The sequence below is a fragment of the Adiantum capillus-veneris genome, chromosome 7 (assembly GCF_014529385.1).
Source record: "Adiantum capillus-veneris isolate H3 chromosome 7, ASM1452938v2, whole genome shotgun sequence".
NCBI classification, from domain to species: Eukaryota; Viridiplantae; Streptophyta; class Polypodiopsida; order Polypodiales; family Pteridaceae; genus Adiantum; species Adiantum capillus-veneris.
The window spans coordinates 87,114,603-87,140,702 of NC_140937.1; the positions used below are offsets into that span (position 1 = coordinate 87,114,603).

General features: G+C 40.3%; 1 pseudogene; it reads left to right on the plus strand.

Annotated features, from left to right (window-relative positions):
* The first annotated feature begins 679 nt into the window (after positions 1-679).
* LOC147454175 (uncharacterized) overlaps positions 680-26,100 on the plus strand; it is a 124,375-nt pseudogene continuing 98,954 nt past the window's right edge.

Genomic DNA, 26,100 nt, shown 5'->3' on the forward strand with positions numbered 1-26,100 from the left:
TGCTTGTAACGCATGCACACACTAATGCGGGCATTAGTGTGTGATTGTGCACAAAATAGTGTGTGAAAACACATTAACTTGTGCACAATCACACACTAATGCAAGCATTAGTGTATAATTCCTGCACACACTAATGCAAGCATTAGTGTGTGCTTGTAACGCATGCACACACTAATGCGGCATTAGTGTGTATATAATGCATGCACACACTAATGCTTGCATTAGTGTGTGATTGTGCACAAAATAGTGTGTGTGTGTGTGTGTACAATGTGTGTGTGCATTGTGTGTGTGTGTGTGTGTGTGTGTGTGTGTGTAGAAGAACGAGAAGAAAGAGAGAGAGTTCGAGCACTTACAGTCGTGACCTCGATCTCTTGGATATGGTGGGGATGGAGATGAAGAGAGTAATAGAGCTTGGAGATGGAGAGGGAGAAGGAGAGAGAGCTTGGAGATGGAGAGGGAAACAGGCCCGCGTAGAAAAGGAGCTCGCTTTTGAACTTTTGGAATTCAATTTTGCGTATAAAAAACTTTGCTGGAAATTTTACCGCGTCTATTACCGCGTCTTTTCCCGTGCGTATTACCGCGTACATTACCGTGAAAAGCTGCGATGAACCATTAAGGTTATGCCGATTGGATGACCTCTTGTACCCACCTCTTTACCTTACAGTCCCCTCTATCCTTAATGAGTGTCAGTCATGTCAGTACCAACATTCTTGATTCTTCTTTTGCTTATTTTATTTTTTCTTATTTAGTGTGTGGTTGTGTGTGCAGGTCAATTGGGATGACGTGGGTCCGCCGGTTGGCGCGGAACGAACTCGATGGTTGAGCGAGCGACTACCATGTCCATGTACGCGATGTAAGCGTGCGATTGCACGGCTTCGGCATATATGGTAGGCTCACGTGGATGATTATGGACTATGGGACGATCCGAGAAAATGCGCTCGAATGGAAACTAGCGATCCAAGGGTTTTGGCATCCATTGATGTCGCTTCCCATTGGAGTGTGATCGGGGGAGGAGGCGGGAGGAGGACAGAAGAGCGATTGCGCCAGGAAGCAGTCATGGGAGGGGGGTCACACCCACCGTCCGATGTGGGTGGGTCCACACGAGCGCATGCGCATCCTACATCCACCACATATGGGGATCTCCCCACAACCCCGCCCCACATGGAGGTGGAGGAAGATCATTTGCACAATATGGTTGAGGATCTTCTTGCACGTGAGGCGGCGAATGAGTGTGAGCCTGAGTGTGCATGTGAAGAAACCGCCCAAAAAACCAAAGATTCATTGCTAGGGACAACACACACCGCTCTTTACGAGGGATGCTCCTACTCCAAATTACGAGCGTCTCTTGAGATCTTGAATATTCAAGCAATGTTTGGATGGAGCAATGCAGGGGTCGATGCACTATTGAGGTACGTTTAAGTGTAATAAGTGTTAGTTGTGAGGCTTTTTCGTGGTTATATGCAATAACGAGTGTTCTTTAATTATGTCATAGGTTTTGATTGAAGAGCTTCAAGAGCTATGGAACGGAATAGATGTTTTTGATGTATCAAGACCACTTCGTGATCGGCGCACAATGATCAAGTGCATTCTCATGTGGACCATGCATGACTACCCCGGGCTTGGAGAGATTTCTGGTAAGCTTATACTTTGTGACGCTCTTTAATGTCTTTGCATTGGTCACTTATATGCGGTTATGTCTTTTGTTTTTGTAGGAATATCGACATCTGGACATAGTGCATGCCCAACTTGTGGACCCTCACTCGTGACAGAGAGACCCGCTCTACTTGGTAAGGTGATCTACCCCAATAACCATTGCTTCTTGCCGCCCACACATCAATCTTATGCTCCACCGTGCAATGGGATGGAGCCACTCCATTGGACCATGGCTGATTGGGCAAGACATTAGAACGAGCATCACAACACATTGCTTCCTCCCAATGATCCACCTAGGGGTATGTCTAGGTATTCTATTTTCTTATCACTACCCTATTGGGCTTCATTGAAAATCCAACACCTATTGGATCCAATGTTGGGCAAGCTATAGGGGATCACATAGTAGGCAAGAAAGAATCATTGGGGGCTAGAGAGGACAGGAGGGCCATAAGGAGGCTCCCTCCTTCGGCCATACCTCGCATGGGCCTCGGGGGAAGATGGTTCTTCCAAAGGCACCTTGGATTCTATCAAGGGTGGATGAAGAGAGGATGAAACAAGTCATTGCATCCATCCGTACTCCAACAGGTTATATGCGTTCGCTCAAGGGTGCCTTCACTAAAACTAAGAAAGGAGGATCCACACAACTGTATGTGCTCAAATCCCATGATTGGCACAAGATTCTTCAGGTAATGTGTGTGTGTGTGTGTGTATGTGAGTGTGTATGTATGCGGTTTAGGGTTCTGGATACTAATAAGTCTTTCTGTTTGTGCTTCCAATTATCATGAGTGGATTTGCAGACACGAAGGTAAAGGCTGCAATATTCAAGGTGGGAGAAGTTGTCAGTATAGCACATTTGAACCTCCCTCCTAAACTTTACTTTGAAGATTATGAAGGTTTTTTTGGTTACAGGTTTGTGAGTTCCAAAGAAATCGAAGTTTCAGCCATTCCAACAACTCAACTTCTAGCGATTGAAGCAACTTGTGCTATTGAGGATGCATTCCCACGTCCTAACCTTGTTAGCCAAGTTCACCTATTGCTCCATCTTGTTGAGGATATAGCCATATGTGGTGTGGTTCACTCCAGGTGGATGTTCTTTCTTGAGAGGTTCCTAAAGACCTTGAAAGAATTTGTAAGGCTACGATCACAACCAGAGGTATTCATCGATCTTAAGCCTTAAACCTTATTAGGATTGGATTGTATTCACAACACTTTTTATTGGTTACTTTAATCACTAATGGTTTCATGTGTTCAGGCAAGCATGGCAGAGGGTTGGATTGTACAAGAGGCTTTTGTGTATGTCTCTCAATATCTTTTCACAATAGACCCATCATTGCCTCGTTTAAAGATGGAGGAAGAGGATCCAAAAAAACACGCAAACATTCCAAGTGGGAAAGGTTCTCTCTTGATTGTGGATAGGGAATTTCAAGCCATAGTCAACAACCATTGTCTACTCAATGCTCCCATCATGGGCAAATGGGTGGATATGTATGTGGAGGTGCGTACAACGAGAGAAAGGGAGAGGGAAGCATGGAAGAGGTCGCATGGCGGTAGGCGAGCACCTCCTTCCATAAAGAGCTTGCCAAATACCCTGATCTAATTCTAGTTGGGTGGATACACAATGCCATGACCAAGGCCAACGCACAAGGAGAACAAATAAGCCCTAAAGAATGGGAGTACGCATGAGGATGTCTACCAAGGGTAAACTACTCAATGTGTTTAGTGTGTGTGTGTGTGTGTGTGTGGGTGGGTGTGTGTGTGTGTATGTGTGTCATCTCTCTCTCTCTCTCTCTCTCTCTCTCTCTCTCTCTCTCTCTCTCTCTCTCTCTCTCTCTCATCTATCCTGATTGTTTTTTGCAGGCCTTCATATTCAACTCTATGTGGTCCGAAGGACGTCATTTTCGAACCTGCAAGATAGATGAGCGTTGAACCACTCACAATAGTGGAGTTATGGGCAACTTTGACACAACAACACAAGAGGTGAGGGAATGTGGAACAATAGAGAGGATAATCAAAGTGGATTTCAGAACATTTCACAAATATCTCTTTGACTACCGATGGTTTGCGGGTGAGGTTAAGAGACATGAGAATGGGCTCTATATGGTAGACTCTGGGCAATTTCATCGCGGGAAGACCGACAACTTGGTGCAACCTAGTAGTTGTGAGTAGGTAAAGTCCATGTGAAACTCACTAAAAGGGAATAAAGGGCTCGCTCTTCCTATGGAACCCCTTGCCCTTGCTTCTCTTCTTGTACTAAAATGTATACAAGATAGAGAAGTCTCTGCCTTAATTTACGAAGCTTCTAAGGAGTCTAGTCTGTCTCTTGTCCAGCTTATTTCATTTGACCTATGGGTAAAAGTACTAGCTCTCCTTGTTAACACTAGGTTGGTAACCTAACAGGACATAAAAGTGTCCTTTCAGGGTTTTGAAAAAAACCTCCAAAACCATAGTAGATCCACTCATTTTGTAAAATCCTTTCATGAGGTTATAGTTCAAGGCCTACTACACATGGAAAAAATAAGAAACTTGTAAAATTTCTCATCTTTTGGTCACACCAAGCCTCCAAAGTTGATGGACCACTACATTTTCATCAAAACGGTCATTTCTTACGTTTTGTTGCATAAAATAAGATTATGGATTTTTGTAGGACTTGAGATAAATTCCCTAGTTAACTTCAATGGGTTGGTGATCAGAACATATGATTGCTTCTCACTCACTATTGTTTGTTTTGCCAAAAGAAATAGGTACAAAAAAGTTGAATTTTTACCTTTCTGCAAATCTATCATCAAAGTTTCTATAGCCACGCTCAATACAAATAATATATGCATGTTTTCTTAGTTCTCTGTTGTCCTTTAGGTTCATAAGGAGCCATGGAGCATGTCAAAAGAATAATACATCTCTTACCAAGGGGAATCTTGGGGACAAAGATGAAGTGCTAAATACAGCAAACATGAAAAAATTGGGTTCAACATTATGAGTTGTAGAATCCTATAGAAACTATTCAATATCTAGCCAAATTTGATCCTTATGACTAGATATGGTTACTACCTACAAAATGCATGTAGTTGTCACAAGAAACTAACAATATTGAAAAAGCTATACTTGATATACTAGAATGTTTCGTTTTCTTCTATAATTGAAAAAATCAACCATCGTTGTCTACTATGAAAAAAAGGGTATTAGGTGCCCCAAAACTCAAGGAATATTAGCTTTATCTTACAATATGCGACATAGAAAATCAAAACTACATTTGGATATCATGAAAGCCACCAAAAAAATCATAGAAGAGCTAAAATTGGCTAAAAAATAGGATTTGACAATTTTTGTAATTTGTTCATAACTCACAACTTTAACGTTTATTTCTCCCTAGAAGCATCAGTACATGTTGAGGACTACTAAAGATAGTTCTCTAGCATTATAGACCTCACATACATGAACTCTAGAGTGGTATGGTTGCAAAAAGTTGAAAAAAGGCAAAAATAGGACCCGTTTTTTCACACAATTTAGGTTGTGACATGTTGTGCAACGACAAGGTTAAAGATGGAATTGATATTCCAAAAAAATGTCGAGTTTTTTTCAGCTCATGAGACAACTTTCTAGATAGATAGCACCTCAAAATCCATTTTGAAACTCTTGAAATAATTCAAGGAAAATGGTCACTTAACAGGACATAAAAGTGTCCCATTACCAACCTAGTGTTAAGAATAAATATGATGGTATCAACCTTTTGATGGAGTTTACTTCTAATCTGGCTGGTCTTTCCAAAGCCCATATTCAGGACTTGGCATCTTTCTCTTCCAAAGCCTCTGAACTTTCCAATCTTCTTAGAAAATTTTGCGGGCTTAGTCCCATCTTTGTTACGTCTCCCTCTACGCCTATAGTCCCTCCACCGAATAGCCTCTTTTGTAGAGATGTAGCTACATTAGAAGCGGTAAAAGAATTTCAGAAGGACCTTTGTTCACACAGTGAAGCTTCGCTTTTGGACATGGTACTGAAAGTCTCTAGGGCCTTTCCTTTTTTACCTTCACAACAAATTGAGGTAGAATCCTTGGGGGTAGAGCACAGGCTATGGATGTTCCCGAATAAAGGATTTATTGCACCCATTTCTATGGAAACCTGGGTCTTCCTTGCCAACCTGGCCCCTGCTACTATTGAGCAATGCAAACTTAAAGTTCTTAAAGGGATCCAGCTCTTGGACAAGGGGGATTTGATTAAAGCTCCATTCAATATGAGTTTCCTTGATGATAAAAAATGTAGTTCGAATACAGGTTTATATGCAAGAACTAAAGGAGTGATGACCTTTAGTAAAAGTAATGCTGATTACTACACTGAGACAGTGTGGGATGTGTTCAGGCCTTACCTTAAGTGTGCGTGCAGATTCTTAGACCCCAAAGCTGCTTGTGAGTCAAGCATAATTTGGTTTGACCATGCTAGTTGGTACGCCCTCAACAATCTGCCTAGTATCTTTCCTGACAAAGAAGAATAATTTCACCTTTCCCTCTTTTGCTCATGGCTTGGTGGACAAGCTAAGGATCTGGTCTTACTGCAAATTTCCTTTATTCAGTACAAATCAATTATGTGTGACACACTTGAAGAGCTTGGTTCGGATGGGTGTGGTACTCTGCTAACCACTTATGGCGGCTTTAAAGGTATCAAAAGTATGGTTGGACAAATCAAACCAAATATTGAATATGATGAATCTCAAGTTTCCAAATGACCTAATACTCCTGTCTCTCCGGCGGCGTCTTATACCTCTTTCTTAACTCCCTCCTCGATTAAATCTGTGTTTGGAAGAGGGAGAGGTAGAAGTTATGTGAGAGGACAGGGAAGAAACCTACCAATCAGAAACCTTTTGGATATGTAATATGTAGGTACGAAGGAATGCGTGTGGAAGACTTTACCTACCTCCAAAGGAAGAAGCATGTAATAAGATTTTCTCACATTGCTTGTTTACTAGCAAGATTTTGGATTTCTTTACTCTCCATGCTATTTTCTCAGAATGTTTTGGACATATTTTTGGATAGAATTTATTACTAAAAGATGTGATGATTGGATGGAAATACTTGCCGCCTATTAAGAATCTTTTTTATTCAAATGAATTTCTCCATAACAATGAGATTCCTATCTGCTCTTGTCATCTATTTTAGAAATTCTGTAAAAGCTTCACTGACTTTGGATTACATGTTTGTACATCTAACTTAGAAATCATTTCAGATCCATAGGTAAGGAGCCTCTTGAGTAAAGGCTTGAATCATATTCCTCCTTTTCCACTAAATCCTCAAAGTGCGTTATTGGCGCTACTTGAATGCCTGGCCGACTTGGCCTTAAAACTCCAACAAGGGGAGGAAGTTCACTTCCAACTTACCTCAACACTCAAAGGCATTTTTTGGAAAAAGATCAGTCTTATGCCACAAGTATGGCTAAGCACTGATACTACCTGGCTTACACCTAAAATTAAGACCTCTATTTCTGACTCCAAAAAGAAATGGCTCATTATTGGCTTAGATTAGCATTCGAGGCTGCCAATTCAAGACTTAATAGTAAGGACTTTCTTAAACTTGAGAACTCTCCGCTTTGTGTAGCTACAACATTAAATAATGAATTATCAGGACTTGGTTATTGTCCTGATTCTCTGAAAATTTTTGTACTCTTCCCAACATATAAGAATCACAAGAATAAATTTAGATGGATTTCTTATGCTTCCAAAAGCCTATTCTCTTGTGTTACGAATGATATCACCCACTGCTTAAATTTTGTTCTACTAGAAATTGAAGATATCTGTGACATCAAACATAGAGATATAAAAAAATTCAGAAATATAAATTATTGCCCTTTTTGGGTCATAAGAAACGCAGCCGAGGTGTCTATCAACCTTCCTGAAAGAATTTTCTCTATCTTCACCGCAGACATAACTCAATGTTATGAAAATATCCCTATAGATGGACAGTATGGTCTTGTTAATACCTTATCTTGTCTTATAAAGATTGCCTTTGCCCACAGAAAGAAACTTGGGTATACATGCATCTCACTAAAAGGGAATAAAGGATGGGTGAAAAAATCGAATAAATCTACATCTTTCATCTTTAAAGAGGATGATTTATATAAGTATATATTTTGGCTACTTAATAACAGTTGTATCCAAGTAGGTGATACCTGCTACAAACAAATTCTCGGTATCCCAATGGGATTTGCATGCTCTCCGATTATGTGTAATCTCTATCTTTGTGTTACTTCGAATACCAATGGCTCCTAAAAACATTAAATAACCCAGCAAGTACTTCGTTACTCACACACTTTGAAAATTCATTCAGATTTATGGATGGTCTGTGTAGCCTCAAAAATCCTATGTTTGAGATTACTCTTAAAGATATATATCCACCTTGCCTTAATATTGAACCTACATTCTCTGAGAGAGTTCTATGGCAGGATAAATGGATTATTTCTAGGACGCACTTCCTGAATATTGAGTTTACTTTGAATCCCCCATTCTTGGAAAATTTTTATACTCGCTTTTTTTGGAAAAGAGAAAAGCTTAAGCTTGTTTCCTCTGAATTAATTTACAAAAGGGAAAAGCAATAGACTTGTCAAGAATTCTCTACACACCTGTCTAGGAATGCTTTTTCTTATAATGTATGCCTCATCCGACTGTTTTAGTGCATATGAAGAAATCAATACTCTGATTACCAAGTTCATTAATAATGGGTTTACAAAAAAGACCTTGTTGCATGTATCTGCAACTCCCTAGAAAAGCACAACTGGACCTACCTTAAGTTTGACTTACAAAATTTGATAAGTCTACTTAAATCAGAACAAAATCTATCTACAGCATCGCATGTTGAAAATTAATATAAACACTTCCTGAGGTAGTAGGCCCCTATTCTATGGGGTCCACTACCTCATAGGATATGGTGCCTGGGAATGGGTGGGCACACACACACACACACACACACACACACACACACACACACACACACACACACACACACACACACACACACACACACACACACACACACACACACACACACACACACACACACACACACACACACACACACACACACACACACATACATACACACACACACAAAATCTTTCACTAGACAAAAAAGCTTAGCTGATAATTATTTCAGGAGCCCTTCATCTACATCTCTATTATGCCGCCCATTACATGATCACACAAACAGCTGTCATAGTAAAAGCATGTATTTGGACGCTCAGCTAATGGTAGGATACGAGTCGCCAAGGCTACCCCATACTCCCGAGAGCGGTGAGTACAATTAAAATATCCTCTTAGTTGATGACCATAACTACGGTACAAGAAAATATTAGGAGGAGGTAGAAACTGGGCTAGCAGGTATAACCGATCTGAAAAACCTGGCTTTCTTGAATGCTCGATGTAATAATACTTTGGCCCTAGGCCCACAGCCTCAGTAACCATTGCCAATCGAATATTGTTCTTGAAATGTTCACGACCCCAAAGGGTCAATCCTGTCACTCGGTCCTAATATGTCCACCACTTAGTCTGGGAAACAGAGGTTCCTAACTGTGGAAATAGATGAAGTTCATAGTGGAGTAATGTTGCTCTCCGAGTAGACTCATTTGACAAAAAGAGATGTGCACTTGCTATGGAAAAAACCTGGTCGTGACTGTATGCCATAATTTTCTAAATACACCGGGTAAGCAAAGTAGCTGAAGAATGCTAACTCCAAAAAAGATACTCTGGACTCGGGTTTTATATATGATCAACCATCTTGTATAGATCCACTTTTTGACTCCTAGGCCAAATTGGAAATAGAAAAGATTACCCGAAATTGATTAAACTCTCACCTTGTAGATCGACGCATATTTTACCTTAGTGGATTGCTAAATTACATAAGCTTAATGTAGGGTTGCGATAGTAGGTGTAAAACCAGCTGTGTATGTTTATCCAAGGCATGATACAATAACCTCGCTACAAATCTACGGACCGGGCATTGACTATGGGAATAGATGGTTATCTATTTGCCTTGATGTTGGGTTGGACTGTATGACCTGGCTTTGCATTTAACTTAACACTATCTTTTCATTGTACTAAAAATACTCTATGACGGGTAGTATTCTCTGCATTAAGTCTTCTTGCCTCTGCTGCACGCCACCGCCTGAGTACTGGGGTGTGGGTATGCTGCCGATTATAGTAGCAGATGTGGCACATCTTGCCTGTAAACCTCCGGATCTTGGGCTGTGGGGGACCCCTGGTATATGCTCGTGATGGCAACCTCAATTGTGGGTAAATCTGTCCAACTCAGGTGTCGCGTCTTCTGGAGATGAGCATCCACTGGTATAAAAAGACTCATAAGGTGAGTAATCATACTCACTTAGCTGCGTGCTCTGATATCACCTCTGTGTGTGTAAGTTCAAAATTGTGTGTGTTATTATCTACTGGCTGCTGTGGGCTCAACATGCCGAAAAAGTCGGAGAAGGCTATTGTGGAGGCTTCGTCGCCTCCTAATCTACAGGTTAACAGAAATCCGTTTTTGATTCTTGAATATGTTGAAAGAATGTATGAGTTGGATGATGTGGCTGTAGCTTATTTCATTGGAAAATTAAAATGTAGAAATAAAACATTGTTCAAATCTGTCCGGTTGTAAAAAGTACCAGGTTCGGAAAATAGGTTTCTTTCTTGATAAGAATCAATGGGTATTTTACTTAAGGTTTACGTATGACAGTTGTGAAGTGGTGATTCTCTAATAATGCTAGGTCTCCGTGGAATAAGTGGTGGGGAGAATAATGTCTGGGTTCTAAAAACCATTTTTTAGCTGAGATTATATCCTATGGTAAAAAAATGTCCTGGTTTCGAGGATTGGTTAATAAATGACTGTCCTGATTACTATATTGCATGGTGTCTAAATGGAATTTGGTAGTTCTATGAGTTTGTTTACTTCTCAAAAGAAGGTGAGCACTGATGAAGTGGATGTTGGAGCTATATATGGCTCACTCTACTCAACTTGGTCTCACCTATATATTTGTATCTTGTCCTCAATATGAATCAATCTTTGGGAGCATATATGGTGTGTCTCTTGTCTCATCTCTCTCTCTTTCTCTCTACATCTCAACATGGTATCAGAGCAGTAACGATCATGCGCCGATTCAACTCATGGTGACAAAACAGTATGTGTATGCGATTTGCATGTAAGATTCAAAAAATTGCTACAAATTTTATTTTTGAGCATTGATTCTTGTTAATTGTGGTTGTTTTGTGTTAATAAGAATATGATTAGTGTTTTGTGTGACATTTATTACTAATCAATCTAATCGTTGATTACGTTTTCTTGTTGATGACACCCTGAACTTCATCTCAATTTTTCTTGCTGTTCTGCTCAAAATTTGGAGAAATGGGAAAAGCGCAATAGCACTTTTCATCCAAAACTTTTTCGTCTCCTCGAGCTCTTCGATTTGAGTTCTAGGTTTGCGTCAATCGGAGTTCGCAGCAGAAAGTTATGCTGTTTTTACTGCAATTGAGCTTGACACAGCTTTCTTCGTCCTACTTCTTCGTGAAGCGTCCGCGATCGTTTTTCTTATTTTGGCGTTAACTTTTTCAAGAAGATTTAGCTTTTTGCTATTCATATTGTGGCCATCAATCTTGCGTCTCACGCCACTCTATTTTGAGGACTCTTTTATTATTAACGTCTCCTTTACCCTGCCCTTTTTGGGTGACGTCTCTCACATCTTTGGAAGTTCCTTGAGCATCTTTCTTACGTTTATCGTTGACAGAACGCAGTCCTCATATCTCTCTCATTCTCAATTGCGTCCTTCACCATATATGGTGTGCAAATTTTGCGATCTTATCTTATACGTCTTCTCGCAACAAGATATGGCTATGAATATTCTCGTCAACGGCTTTCCTTCTGGCCAGCGTTCTGTTCCTCCTTTCCAAGGTCAAGGTTTTCCAGGCTGGAAAGCAAAGATGTTGTTAATTCTTGAAGGCGATGAACTCTCCGATGTTGTTCTTGGAAATCGTGTTTGTCCGCCTCAGCCTGTTGATACGGATAATGATAACGTGCTTATCACTGAAGGACCTATATTTGAAGATTGGAATGTTTCCTATACGGATTGGCAACGACGTGATAAAGCAGCTCGTCGGTATATTCTTTCTGCTCTTACTAATTCCCTTTTGCTTGATATGTACGAACTGCCTACTTCCCACGACGTATGGAAGTACCTTATTGCAAACTTTCAGAAGAAATCTGTCAGAGAAATACTTTATTTGAGAGGGTTGCTTAACAAGTTACAATATGAAGTTGGTACTGCCATGACGGGACATATTGAATCTTTTAAATCTATTATTAATCAACTTGTTGCTGCCGGTGATCCTGTTCCACAAAAGCAACTGATTACACTTCTCCTTGATACGGTGAAGGACTCTTCTTATGATAACATTGTTACTATTCTCTCTAATAAAGATGGTCTTGATTTCGACCAAGCCTGCATGTCTTTAATTGAATACTCTCAAAGTCAAAACGTCGTAATGCTAGTCATGATACAGCTATGATTTCACACGAGGAGACTGAGTCACAACAGATGGAACGGGCTTTTTATGCTCGAAGGCGTCCATTTCAACGAGGAAACCGCAGAGGTGGCCGTCGCGGTAATATTTTCTCTCGTCTCAAATTTCCTAATAAGCAATGTTCTTACTGCAACAGAAATGGCCAAACTGAAGATGATTGTTGGGCACGTCAATATGATGAAGAACACAATATTACCACAAAACAACCACGTTTATCTAGAGACTCTTCTTCTTCTTCTTGTGAATATTGTGGACGATCTGATCATCCCACTCATATGTGCTATAAGCATCGATTCGATGCAGATCGGAATAGAGCATATGCTACTGAACATCGAAACAACATTGTACCAGAAACAAGCTGCGTCCTATGTTCAGTTGCTCCAGACAGAATACTTCATGTACGCGATGGATCACTTTTTATTGTCGATTCTGGTGCTACAGGAAATATGACATATCAGTCTAAGTGGCTCCATAACTATCATCCACTGCCAATTCAACGTGTTGTTTATCTTGCTGATGATACTACTTGTCAAGTAAAGGGTATTGGAGACTTATATCTTGGTACCTTATCTTCTTCCACTCGAATTTTGCGAGGAGTATTACATGTACCAGATCTTCAACGTAATCTTCTTTCAGTTGCTAGACTTGTTGATCTTGGTCTGTTTGTTGGATTTGATCATACCAAATGCCGAATTGAGAAAGATGGACAGACTATAGCCACTGCTCCTCGAAATGGTAATTTGTTTGAACTCTCTCTCAACGATGCTGTAGCAAATGTTGTCACTACTCCAGGTGATCATGATTGCAAAGTATGGCATCACCGTTTTGTTCATGCTGATTTCTCAAAACTCCTTGATCTTCAACGTCGTGATGTTGTTCATGGCATGGATCTTAAAGCCCATCCTCATATGGGAATTTGTGAATTTTGTGCTCTTGGGAAACACAATCGCAAACCCTTTCCTCTTTCAAATACAACTCATTCTCATGATATATTGGATCTTGTTCATACTGATATATGTGGACCTCTACCTTCTTCGAGATCACAATATCGCTACTTCATTACTTTCATTGATGATTTCTCAAGGTATACAACTGTATTTCTACTTAGACAAAAATCTGAAGCCTTATGTGTTTTCAAACAATTCCACAAGGCTGCGGAACTTCAAACTGGTCGTCGTCTTAAGAAGCTTCGTAGTGACAATGGAGGCGAATATGTTTCTCGAGAGTTTGTGAGTTATTGTGCTGACAGTGGAATTCATCATGAACACACTATTCCATATTCACCTCAACAGAACGGTGTTGCTGAACGAAAGAATCGCACTATTCTCAATGCTGTAAGATGTATGCTGATTCATTCTGGCTTATCTCATGTTTTTTGGGCTGAAGCTACTTTGACAGCAGTATTTATTCAGAATCATCTTCCTACTACTGCACCCTCTGGTAAGATACCCATCACAGCATGGACAGGTGACATTCCTTCTGTATCTCATTTTCGAACCTTTGGGTGTATTGCTTATATTCATGTTCCCAAAGAAACACGAACAAAGCTTGATACTCCTGGTCTTAAAGTTATTTTTATTGGATATTCTGACACTTCCAAAGGCTACAAATTCTATGACCCTTCCTCCAAGAAAGTAATTGTGAATCGTGATGCTACTTTTAACGAACAGCTTATGGGAGGCTCATGGTCCATGGATGATTCTGATGATACTAAATCATTGCTTCAAGCTTTTCCATTTCTTTCAGAAGATGAAACTCTTCCTATAGAGAAACTTTCCTCTTCACAACCATCCATTCCGAATGTCGCCAATGATGATATTGATATTTTTGTTGATCTGCCTATTGATTTTGAACATGGCTCATGTCATGTTTATGATGACGATATTGCTGATAATGCTTTTTCTACTTTCGAAGATCCCATTACTTATGATGAAGCTATCTCTTCACCACAAAAGGATCAATGGCAAGAGGCTATGGAAGCAGAGTACGATTCTCTTATCTCTAAAGGTACATGGATACTAACTGAATTACCTCCTGGTCGTACAGCTATTAAATGTAAGTGGGTGTATAAGACAAAAGTAAAAGCAGATGGATCTTTTGACAAGTTCAAGGCGCGTTTAGTTGCAAAAGGTTATTCCCAAGTAGCTGGTGTTGATTATCAAGAGACTTTTTCACCAGTTGTTCGCATTACAAGTGTTCGAGTTTTATTGGCATTTGCTGTTCAATTTGATTTAGAAGCTCATCAAATGGATGTGCGAACTGCTTTTCTTAATGGTGACTTGGAAGAGGAAATTTATATGGAACAACCAGAAGGGTTTGTTATTCCAGGTAAAGAAGACCTTGTTGCTCAACTCCATAAGGCACTATATGGTCTCAAACAAGCTTCGCGAGCCTGGTATACAAAATTTGATCTTTTTCTCACCTCTAAAGGATTCATCTCTTGCTCGTCAGACCCCAACTTATACATAAAACGCCAAGGTAGCAGTTTTGTGATTCTTGCTCTTTCTGTGGATGATACCATCCTTGTTTCCAATGATTTGGGATTTCTTCAGCAAGTGAAAAAGTTATTGTCTTCTGCATTTGATATGGTGGATCTTGGAGAGATTCACTCGTGTCTTGGCATTCAAATCCAACGGAACCGTACAAAAGGTATTTTATTCCTTTGACAGTCAAAGTTTATTGCAGATACTATTCAAAAATTTGGTATGGAATCTGCACATTCAGCCAACACACCTTGTCTTGCAAGCTCTACGAAGAACACTTCTGACAATGGCGGTCAACTTGTCACAAATCAACCTTATGCTAACTTGATTGGATGTCTTCAGTTTGTTGGCATGAACACTCGTCCTGTTATTCTGTTTGCTACTAATTATCTTGGACAACATCTTGCATGTCCTTCTCTTAAGCATTGGTCTGCTGCAAAGCGTGTGTTGAAATACTTGAAAGGCACTACAGATTTTGGTTTAGTCTATCGACGACAACTCACATCGGATTCTATGCAATCTCTTTCTCTTTTGGGTTACACAGATGCAGACTGGGCAAGCTCACATTTATCTATGCGATCTACTAGTGGAAATTGCTTCTTCATAAATGGTTGTCTTGTTTCTTGGACTAGCAAGAAACAACGTTGTGTTGCAGTTTCTACGATTGAGTCAGAATATGTTGCGGCATCACTTGCAGCTCGTGAGTTGATTTGGCTTCGACAAATGCTGGTTGATATTGGTCACTCTCCTCTTTCTAGGACACCCTTGCGGTGTGACAACCAAAGTGCTATTAGTCTTGCAAAAGACTATGTTCAACATAATAAGCAAAGCACATTGCTGTCCATTATCATTATGTCAGGTATGAAGTACGCAAAGGAACCATTATGGTTGAACACTGTCCAAGTGACCAGATGATTGCAGACATTTTGACCAAAGGCCTCAACAAGTCACGTTTCATCCTCTTGCGCTCGGAGCTTGGAGTTGCTTCGACCTCACTCTTTCTAGATTAGCTTCTTTGCTATTGTAATAGCTTTGTACATATGACATTGTAATCTTTTAGGTACCATGCACTATGCACACTCCACATTTGCACATTGTGATCTCTAAGTCACTTGAATATTTGTACATAGATGCACAATTCACTTTCACATCATCATCGCTGGTTCATATTTTCACATTGTATAGGGGCTTGGGTTTTTCCCTTGAACTCCCCAAGGGTTTTTTCATCCAAAGCTAGAGACCTTTGTTTGAGTGGGGGTGTTGGAGCTATATATGGCTCACTCTACTCAACTTGGTCTCACCTATATATTTGTATCTTGTCCTCAATATGAATCAGTCTTTGGGAGCGTATATGGTGTGTCTCTTGTCTCGTCTCTCTCTCTTTCTCTCTACATCTCCAGGTGGAAACTTCAGAGCTGAAGTAGATACTTCAGGGCTGGAAACAGCCGGAATTTCATAAAAAAATTAACTTAAAAACAGTGAGCTGGAAGGTTCGGTTTCCTTGGTAAGTTGGAATACACATTGAATTGTAGTCCTCTTTGTAATATAGCAGACCCTGGATTGATTTTTTTAGAAGAGACGTCTATTTTACTGATTCAACTAAAAGGTGTTCTGGAAATTACTGAATACTTCGGGTGTGTAGCCATAGCTTCGGATTTTTTGTAGAAAATAATTTGCAGCATATACCGGATTATGTAGATAGCTGGTTTCAAACTTACTTGGAGTTTTTTTACTATAGTACTTCACAAGCTGGGAATATTTGTGAAAGTTTCTGGTTGTTGCTCACCAAGTCAGCATAGACACTGATCACCAAGTTGGACCTTTTGGCTTGCTTCATCTGCAATTCTAGGAAGTTGATACAAAGGGCTATGTTGTCTCTCTCTCTCTCTCTCTCTCTCTCTCTCTCTCTCTCTCTCTCTCTCTCACACACACACACACACACACACACACAGAGAGAGAGAGAGAGAGAGAGAGAGAGAGGGCTACATTGTCTCTCTCTCTCTCTCTCTCTCTCTCTCTCTCTCTCTCTCTCTCTCTCTCTCTCTCTCACACACACACACACACACACACACACACACACACACAGGCTATAGTCTTACAGGGAAATGGCAACAACAATGGTGACTGCTAGGAAGGCAAGCAAAGGTCCAAATTTGGTTGCTAAAGCAGGGGGAAGGTCTGCCAATAAGAAGAAGAGACTTGCAAAGCCCACGAAGGTTTTAAAAGCTCCAAGGATGAAGATGCTACAAAGACACATCAAGTTAATGTTTAAGCAAATTAGGATGGCTCAAAAATGCATTGAGCTTCTTGTACTAGAAAGCTTCCATTTCAGAGGCTAGTTAGGTCAATATGTGAAGAGGCATGTTTTAGCATAATGAGGTGGAAACTTGTTGCATTGTTGGCACTTCAAGAGGCAGTGAAGTATTTTTTTCTTGAATACTTTAATGATATAACTATTGTTGCAGCACATACACATAGTGTAACCATTTTTGACAAGGATAACAAAACCTTGAAAAGAATAAGTGTAAGACCCAGGAGCTGCGTAATGAAGATTCTCCGCCCAACCCCCCCACTACAAGAGGCTATTCATATTAGCGACGCTCACACAACGACGCTCAAAAAAAAAAATCCCGGCGTCGCTATGAGCGTCGCAAATTTCTTTGTAAATTTGCGACGCTCATAGCGACGCCGGCTGGGCTAAAAAAATAACCGAGCGCGCCCAAAAACTCAGATCTCAGATCTGAGTTTTTCGGCGCCCTCAAGCAAGGAGCAGGTAGCGCTCTTCCTCTCTCTCTCTCTCTCTCTCTCTCTCTCTCTTTCTTCTCCACACACACACACACACACACACACAACAGGAGAGGAAGGAGAGCCAGGTATGCTCCTTCCCTCTCCTCATTCTCATGTTCCCTTCCCCTCTTTCTCTCTCCCTCTCTCTCTCTCTCACACACACACATACACACACACACATAGTGTTTTTGAGAGAGAGAGAGAGAGAGAGAGAGAGAGAGAGAGAGAGAGTAAAAACATAAACAAAAACGCACACACACATACATAAACAAAGAATGCACACACACATTGAGAGAGGAAAAGAGAGAGAGAGCATGCATAAACAAAAAACGCACGCATTGAGAGAGGAAAAGAGAGAGAGAACATGCATAAACAAAAAACGCACACATTGAAAGAGGAAAAGAGAGAGAAAACATGCATACGATCCAAAAAAACGCACACACATTGAGAGAGAAAGAGAGAGAAACTAATTTAACGTCGTAGGAAACTAATTAAAATTAAAAGACCTAAAGATCTAGCCGACGAGGAGTTGAACTCAAGACCTATTATTCAAGAGGGAAATGGCATAATCAATCTATCATACTTGGCATGGGTGATAGAAAGGTTATACCATTTATCTCTTTTTATTGGCACACACATCCACACACGCGCACACACACAAGAAGAAGAGAGTTATAACGTCGTAGGAAACTATCCTAAAAGACGTTAAAGATTAGGTTAGATGTAGACTTACGTTAAATTAGATTTAGGTTTATTTTTAACTAGATTTACGTTTATTTATGCTAGATTTAGATTTACATTATATTAGATTAGATTTAGGTCTCCATAGACTGCGATGCTTGCATGAAGCGGGTGAAGAAAGCCCTCAATGGAATATAGGGTATTGCTGCCTTCACTCATGGTGGGCTCCATCGATCCAAAAGTACTGGTGAAATGTCTTCAGAAGATAGGGAATAAGGTGGATCTTCAGGGCGGCAAGAGTCACTACATCCCCGACACAATGACCATCTAGACAACCTCTAGTCATTCAACAGCAACTTCAAAGTTAGTAACAAGAGCAAGAAAGGTCTAAAGGGCCAATTGTTGTCGTCAGATGTGGATGGAGATGAGGCAGCGTCACCGCCGGAAGTTAACTCTCACATCTTTAGTGATGAGAATGCCAACTCTTGCCGAGTTATGTGAAAAATTATGTGCTAAATTAGTTTTAAGGTTCTTATAATCCCTGTTAGTTTAGTTCTTTGTTTTTAATATAACATAATTTACGTTAGATTTAGATTTATGTTATATTAGATTAGACGTAGGTTTATTTAGGTTTACCCACACACACACACACACACACACACACACACACACACACAAGAAGAAGAGAGTTTTAACGTCGTAGGAAACTATCCCAAAAGACGTTAAAGATTAGGTTAGATGTAGACTTACGTTAAATTAGATTTAGGTTTATTTTTAGTTAGATTTACGCTTATTTACGTTAGATCGAGTCCATGCAAGAATTACTTACGGTTTAGGGTTTAGAGTTAGACGAACAGTGAAAAGATCTACTGTGAAAAGATGTTAAGATGTTGTGAAGTGCTACAGCTAGAGAAGAGGCAAAGGGGTTTTGTCTACTACATGCAGTATCATGTAGACGTGGGTGTGTAGATTTCTTGTACCCACAAATATAGATATTGACCAATAAAGATGAGATTATAACCCGGTGGTTCTGATCTCCGTGCACCTCTAGACCGAGGTGTGCGGGGATTGGACATGACTAGAGAATGTGAGGTAAAGAGAGAGAGAGAGAGAGAGAGAGAGAGAGAGAGAGAGAGAGAGAGAGAGAGAGAGAGAGAGAGAGAGAGAGAGAGAGAGAGAGAGAGAGAGAGAGAGAGAGATAAGACGAAGAATGCCAATAGAATATTAAATTTGTTGTCCAGGTTATAAGATTTTTATCCTCATTATGAGTAGTGACGAGGATGTGGGACCGTCCAACCGAAACACCTATCTCTCAACGAGGGTCTTATGTCCTTGTAATCAATGCAAGCATGTTGTGCGACGGACAAGACGTGTTTCTTTGCAGCACGTTCGTGAATTTGGCGAGTTCGATACATCTATTATAGATCAAGTTGTTGCCAATTATAACTCGTCGGACTCTGACGCTGGCCAACAAGCAGCAATCTTGCAACCCAATAGACGTGTTCGCAGGCGCTTTGGTCAAGCAGCATATGTGAGGCCACAAGATGTAGCCTCTGACAGCTCGGGGGATGATCATGCAGAGCACATTCCCAACGAGGCAATGTTTGAGCCCGAGATTGATGAAATGATCGAGACGATCATGGATTCAGAAAGGCTTATCTATGATGATAGGAAAAGTGAAGCCGATACGCCATTGTATAATGGAGCACGTATGTCTAGATTGAAAGCACTCCTGGTTCTTCTCAACATGCAGACAAAGTTTGGATGGAGTGACACTGGCGTCACAACGCTTTTCAGGCGATCTATTACAATTAGTTTACTTTAATAAAACTCTAAATGTATAATGATCTGATAGATTTTTACACGACTGTATCGTATTTTTATGTTGTGTAGATTGTTTAAAGAGCACATACTACCAGCTGACAATGTGATGCCAGATTCCCGAGATGAAGCAAGAAAGATTTTGTGAAACTTGGGGATGGATTACAATTCTATCCACGCTTGTCCTAATGACTGCATTCTTTTCAGAGGGGAATACATAGACATGGAGAAGTGTCCGAAATGTGATTCCGAAAGATATCGAGTAGATCTCCACGAGACAAAAATTCCACAAAAGGTTTTGCGACATTTTCCTCTGCTTCCTCACATCAAGAATTTCTTCGAATGTAAGTCCATGGCCGCCCTAGCATCATGGCATGAGGAGAATAAATCTTCGGATGGTGTGCTACGAATTCCTGCAGATTGCGCAGCCTGGAAACATATAGATGGAACATGGTCGGATTTTGCCAGGGAAGCTCGAAATTTGCGCTTAGGCCTGGCTATGGATGGCGTAAATCCATTTGGTCAAAGATCAACATCTTACAGTGTATGGCCCGTTGTCATCGTCAACTACAACATTCCCCCGTGGTTGACTACGAAGAAGGGGTACCTATGGCTAAGCTTGATTGTGCCAGGGCGATATAAAGTGGGAAATATGGATGTGTATCTTCGTCCACTATTGGAAGAGTTACAACAATTGTGGATTGGCATAGAGGTGGTGGATATGAGCCGACACACAGGACGACGGAATGCTTTGATCAGAGGCATTCTAATGTGGACCATGCATGACTATCCCGGGCTAACAGAATGCTCAGGTGATCTATTTACACTCCTCACTCAGACACTGTAAATCTTGTTTTTTCCCATGGAGTGAAGTACCAAGTGATTTAAAAAACAGAGTCATCAACATACTTCATGATGAGTTTCCCGTTCCAACACGGGATCAACGCTTCAATGAAGACCTGATGAAGATTCGAATGCGCGAATACTGCAAACACAAGCGTTCCGAAGTGCAAAAAGCAATCAAGAATGGGTGGAACAAGCCAGATTGGCTGGCCAAAGAAGATTGGAAGAATGCGAAGAAAGCAGCGCGCGAGAATCTCGACAAGTGGAAGCAACAAAAGGATGCAGCCAGAGCGCGAGTAGAGGCAGGGAGCTCGCACCACTTGGGGAGCGGTGGATGGGCATCATTTGAGGCCAATTTTGTAAGTGTTTTTGCATTGCTCTTTATGTTCGATAGTTTAGGGTTTATGAGTTTTTTAATTCTAACATAATGAAATCTTTGTATGTTTTGATAGTGGTCGATGACAGGACGTGATCCCACACCGTACGAGCGCGAGTACGCAGGCAGGAAGGGCTTAAACGCCCTGATGGACATTCTCAGTTCTCGCGGCGGCATGGTTAGTATTAGGGTTTACTCTTTTCTATTTTTTGTATTGTTTTATAAATGTCGTTATATGTTTATACTTACTGAAAGCTGTCTTATTGTCTTTTTTTGTAGAATCCGACAGATACGCCGCTTGGACGTGATGAGACGTCTGACTAGACGACGTCAGTTTAGCCGTAGCTAGATAGCATTAGTTTAGGGTTTCTCATCGCTTATGTATCATGAGACGGATTTTATACGTCTTTTTGAACCATGTATATTATTACATTTGTCACCGTAGTTCCTTTTTCCAATCAATTCTTTATGCCTATGATGTTGTACAATTGTCATTATTACATTTGCCAATCAATTCATTTTGCCTATGATGTGTACAATTGTCAATTTTGCAAACAATGCGTCTTGTGGGTGACTATTTTAGGTCTATTATCTACCCTTGCACTTTTTGTAAAAAGTGAATCAAGTACAATATGGTTGATGGGTGGCAGGGCATTCAATGCCCTGCCACCAAAAAAAAAATCTCTCAGGCGTCGCTATAACCGTCGCTATTTATGGCTCTGTAGCGTCGCTATGAGCGTCGCTGTAGTCTTTTGTGTAAACGTCGCTATAACCGTCGCTATGAGCGTCGCTATATAGCGACGCATATAGCGACGCTCATAGCAACGCTCTTAGCGACGCCGGGGGTTATAAAAACCCAGTGTATTTCCATCGCTAACAGCGTCACAAGAGCACACAACCTCTTGTAGTGCCCGTTATATAGCCCTTGGCCACTGAATATAATATCCCTCTCCACCTTTAACAGCTGGCCCTTGGCCCGAGTCCTACTCGCGTGGGTTTGCCCTTGGCATGACATTACTCCCCCCTGGAGAAGCGTTTTCGTCCTCAAAAACACAAGTGGTAATATCTTTGGAAGAACACTAATGTTTTCTTTATGGATGTCCCATACATGGGCCAGTTGTCCTTATGAGTGATTAGTGGTGCAATGAGGAGGTTCAATGAGAGAAACATCTTGATTGTCAACATTGTTGTCCGTTTGCAACCACTTGTATCGAAATGGTAACTCAATTTATAGCTCACTTGAGTACTTTAAAGGAGTAACGACGACTAAAAAGTGTCTAAAGACATAACCAGTTTGCAGAATTTTTGAATAGAATGGAAAAATGCAAGAAACCTTGGCGCAACTGTCCATGAAGTTGTGAGCAAGATTTCCAACTCGTGTGAGTATCTTGAAAAGCTCATAGCTAATGAGGGAAAAAATAGGGAGTGTCCTCATGTCAGACTTCTGAACAATTTGGAACACACAGAACTACATGTTCACCCGTAATGAAGGTTACATGCCAACATGCTTTGTCAGCACACCTACTAAGTCCTTGACTTATGAAACTATTGAATCGGTTTCCAACCCCACCACAACAGGTGTTCAAAGTTGAAAACCTAAGCAAATTCTAGAATAGGGAGAGAATCGCCCATTCAAAAATTCTTTCTGCTAACGTATGCCCTTAGAAGATCCTTTAGCACTAAAAAAATACTTGTAAGCAGTCCATCCAACGAAGGATGAATAGCAGCCGTGTCGTGCTGTGACACGTACATAGTGGGAATTACGCATGCTACAAGATCTATCTTGTAATTTTGTAGATACATAATTATCTTTCTTATAATGTACATATGCATATTTAAGTATAATAATAAGCCTTCTATCTCATCTTATTATTTTTCTCAAGGGTAACCTATTCTTACTTTACCATTAGAAAATACTATGGGAAAAGCATCAATAGCTCCACCTCTTTAACTTGGGGCAAAAAGCATTGATTCTTTATTTCTACTATCTCATTATCATCTCACACCCTAGCTAGATCTTATATCTAGGGTAAACTCCAATATATATATATATATTCTATGTATTTTTCATTTTTTCTTATATTTCTTTTTAAATAGCTACTAGGAGGGAATCAAATCCTAGTGGGACACTAGGTGGCATGATTTCAAAGATACACTTATTTTAATGCATTATTTCAAGCATGATTACAAAAATTTGTCAAGGAGCAATGTCATTCTTTCATATGGCATGAGGTGTCCTTTGGAATCAAATGAAAGTCTAAGCTAAGGGGACCACAGGAAGACGTTTTCTGCCTGAAATGGACCCTATTTTGATGAATTTTTTACACAAGGTTCCAATCCAAATTGGAAAATGATTTTAAAATGAAAATCGTAGCTAATGAGCTGAATTTTCTGCCCATATTTTTACTTTTTTATTTGGAGCCACGGTTGAGGAGATATGATCAAAATACTGGACCCTAGTGTGCCCACATCATGCAGGGAAAGCTCATTTCCAACTTTTCCAATTCCTTTTCACACTGGCTCCTCTCTTCTTGTGTAAACCCTTGGGGGTTCCCTTCACCTATAAAAGGGAACCTTTTCTTCCTTGAAAACCACTCAAGCATTCAGCCATTCATGAGAGGAATTCTTGAGGGAGTGAGTAGTAATGCTTAATTGTACTTAGCCATTAGCATAAGCCTAAGTCTACACTTTCTCCTAGACGAAGACTAGCCATCCTTGCATGCTATCCTTGGAAGATAAAATCTAATCAAAGAAGGGCGTGGAATTGGCGTATCAATCAAAGTTGAATTCTCCCCTTTTCTTCTCCCTCCATCAACAATGGTGCCGAAGGGTTTGTCAAGTAAGATGTGTTCTACATTGATGTTTTTTTGATTTCTTGTTGTTTTCTTTTTCATCTCTAATCTAACATATATATATATATATATATATATATATATATATATATATATATAATCTCATCTCCTTAACCAAACCTATCTCTCTCACTCTTAGTAATTCATCCTCTCTACAAATTTTAGGTTCTCTTTGCTACTATAGGTACATCTCTCCCCGCAGTATCCTTATTGCCTATGGGCAAGAATAGGGTTTGGGAGGGAAACTTCTCATCTCTTCACTTCTCTCATATCTACATCTCTCACATACTATCCTAGATGAATAACCCACATGATGATCATTTCTATCGCTTTCACTCTGTACGATATATTAGAATTAACGTATGGATTAGCCGTAAAATACACTTTCAACAACGTATAGTGTTTCTCTTTGGCCCAGAAAGGCTTAATGAAATACTTCTATCACCGGATCCCATCATACTACCTCTCATAGACTATAAATTTTCTTTTGACGTAAGCGTAGTTATCTTGCTATGAACCAAGAGGATTTGTACACACAATTAATCCCAATCACTAGACAAAATATATATATTATGGTAAGCACAAAACTACAATTCCAAAGAACAATTCGTAGCCTATTTGGTCAGCCAAGATTGAATGCCATTAACTCATCTATTAACCCTTTCATATTACCCATGATACGATATGACCATAGCCTTGATGTTTTCATCTTCGTATTGTTTTGACATTCTCTTTTGTGTTCTTTCTTTGTGTGTGTGAGTGCAAGAGAGAAAGAGTGAGTCTTCTTTGATTGCACTTCTTTCCAAACCCTAGTCTTCATGGCATCTATGGTTTAACTCCTTCATATAGTTTTTGTTGAGCTCTCTCACAGCCATAAGCCCGGTGCTTTCCTGGCAAGACCGCAAATTTCTTGACAGCGGTAAGAGTGAGGTACTTTGACCCAACCACTTACAGACAGTCTTCCACAACTGATGATAAACTATGACTCAACCATTGAGTCTCCAGCCATACACTTGATATGGAATGGAGACTACCAACTAGGTTGAAAGCGGGTTAGAGTGAAGTAAGCTCATAGAGTTTAGCCCGTCCAACAACAGACACCCATCTTGAGCCATTACCTTGTATGGTAGGGTGTAAACTCATAATAAATCTGCTAGAAAGGTTGCACTGAAGTGCAAAAAATTGCAGAAACAAGAAAGTCCATGAATTTGCAGGCCGCTCCGAACAAATTTATGTGAAACACTAGGGCCCATAACACCTAGTGCGCATGCATTTAACACAAATAAATCTGAACCGCAATTCCATGACGAGACTTTCCATGGTATGTACGTGAAAGCCTTGCACCAAGAGTTGGACCATAGCAGAATGTGAAAGCTCAGTCACACCTAGGTACCAACATGGGACATCTCATCAACGTAGCATACTGGGCTATATGTAGAAATGACCCTCCGTTAAGGTGGTTCCACAGTACTTGTAGTTGTAACAAGTATGTACTTAGTACACGACAATTTTTGGCCACTAAAATTGTTCCTGATACGTGTGCTCCAAATGGTCTAATAAACGGATGCGGCCAGCACATAGGGACTTCGTCGCGATACATCATTAGGAATTAGGCGCCAGTGTCAGTCCCAGAGACTCATATTCACCACATGTGGAATATGTCTCAAAGAAGGACGTCGAGAAAAGTGACATCCATCAAGCACGTCATGTACTTATGTGTGGAGGTAGCTGCAAACACTTTGTGACGTGAGTGAGATGGACCTCATTATCAGTGCTCCACACTGGCTAAACCGAACTCCTTGAGTTCCTAGACCACATTATATCCCATGTGATAATATGTGCCAAAAACAACCATACCATGTAGGTCTGTAACTGTTTCAACAAGAATCAAACCCATCACTTTATCTTGAGGAACATGGAAGATAGAAAATAACACTATTTTCTCAATATGATGAGCTCTTACATGACCTTGTCATGTGGCTAAAGACCTAGCGGAATGAAAGCCGTCTAGCTTATGCATTCCTAGGAAGTAAACCTGTTTGGAAATCAAACTGGACCAAA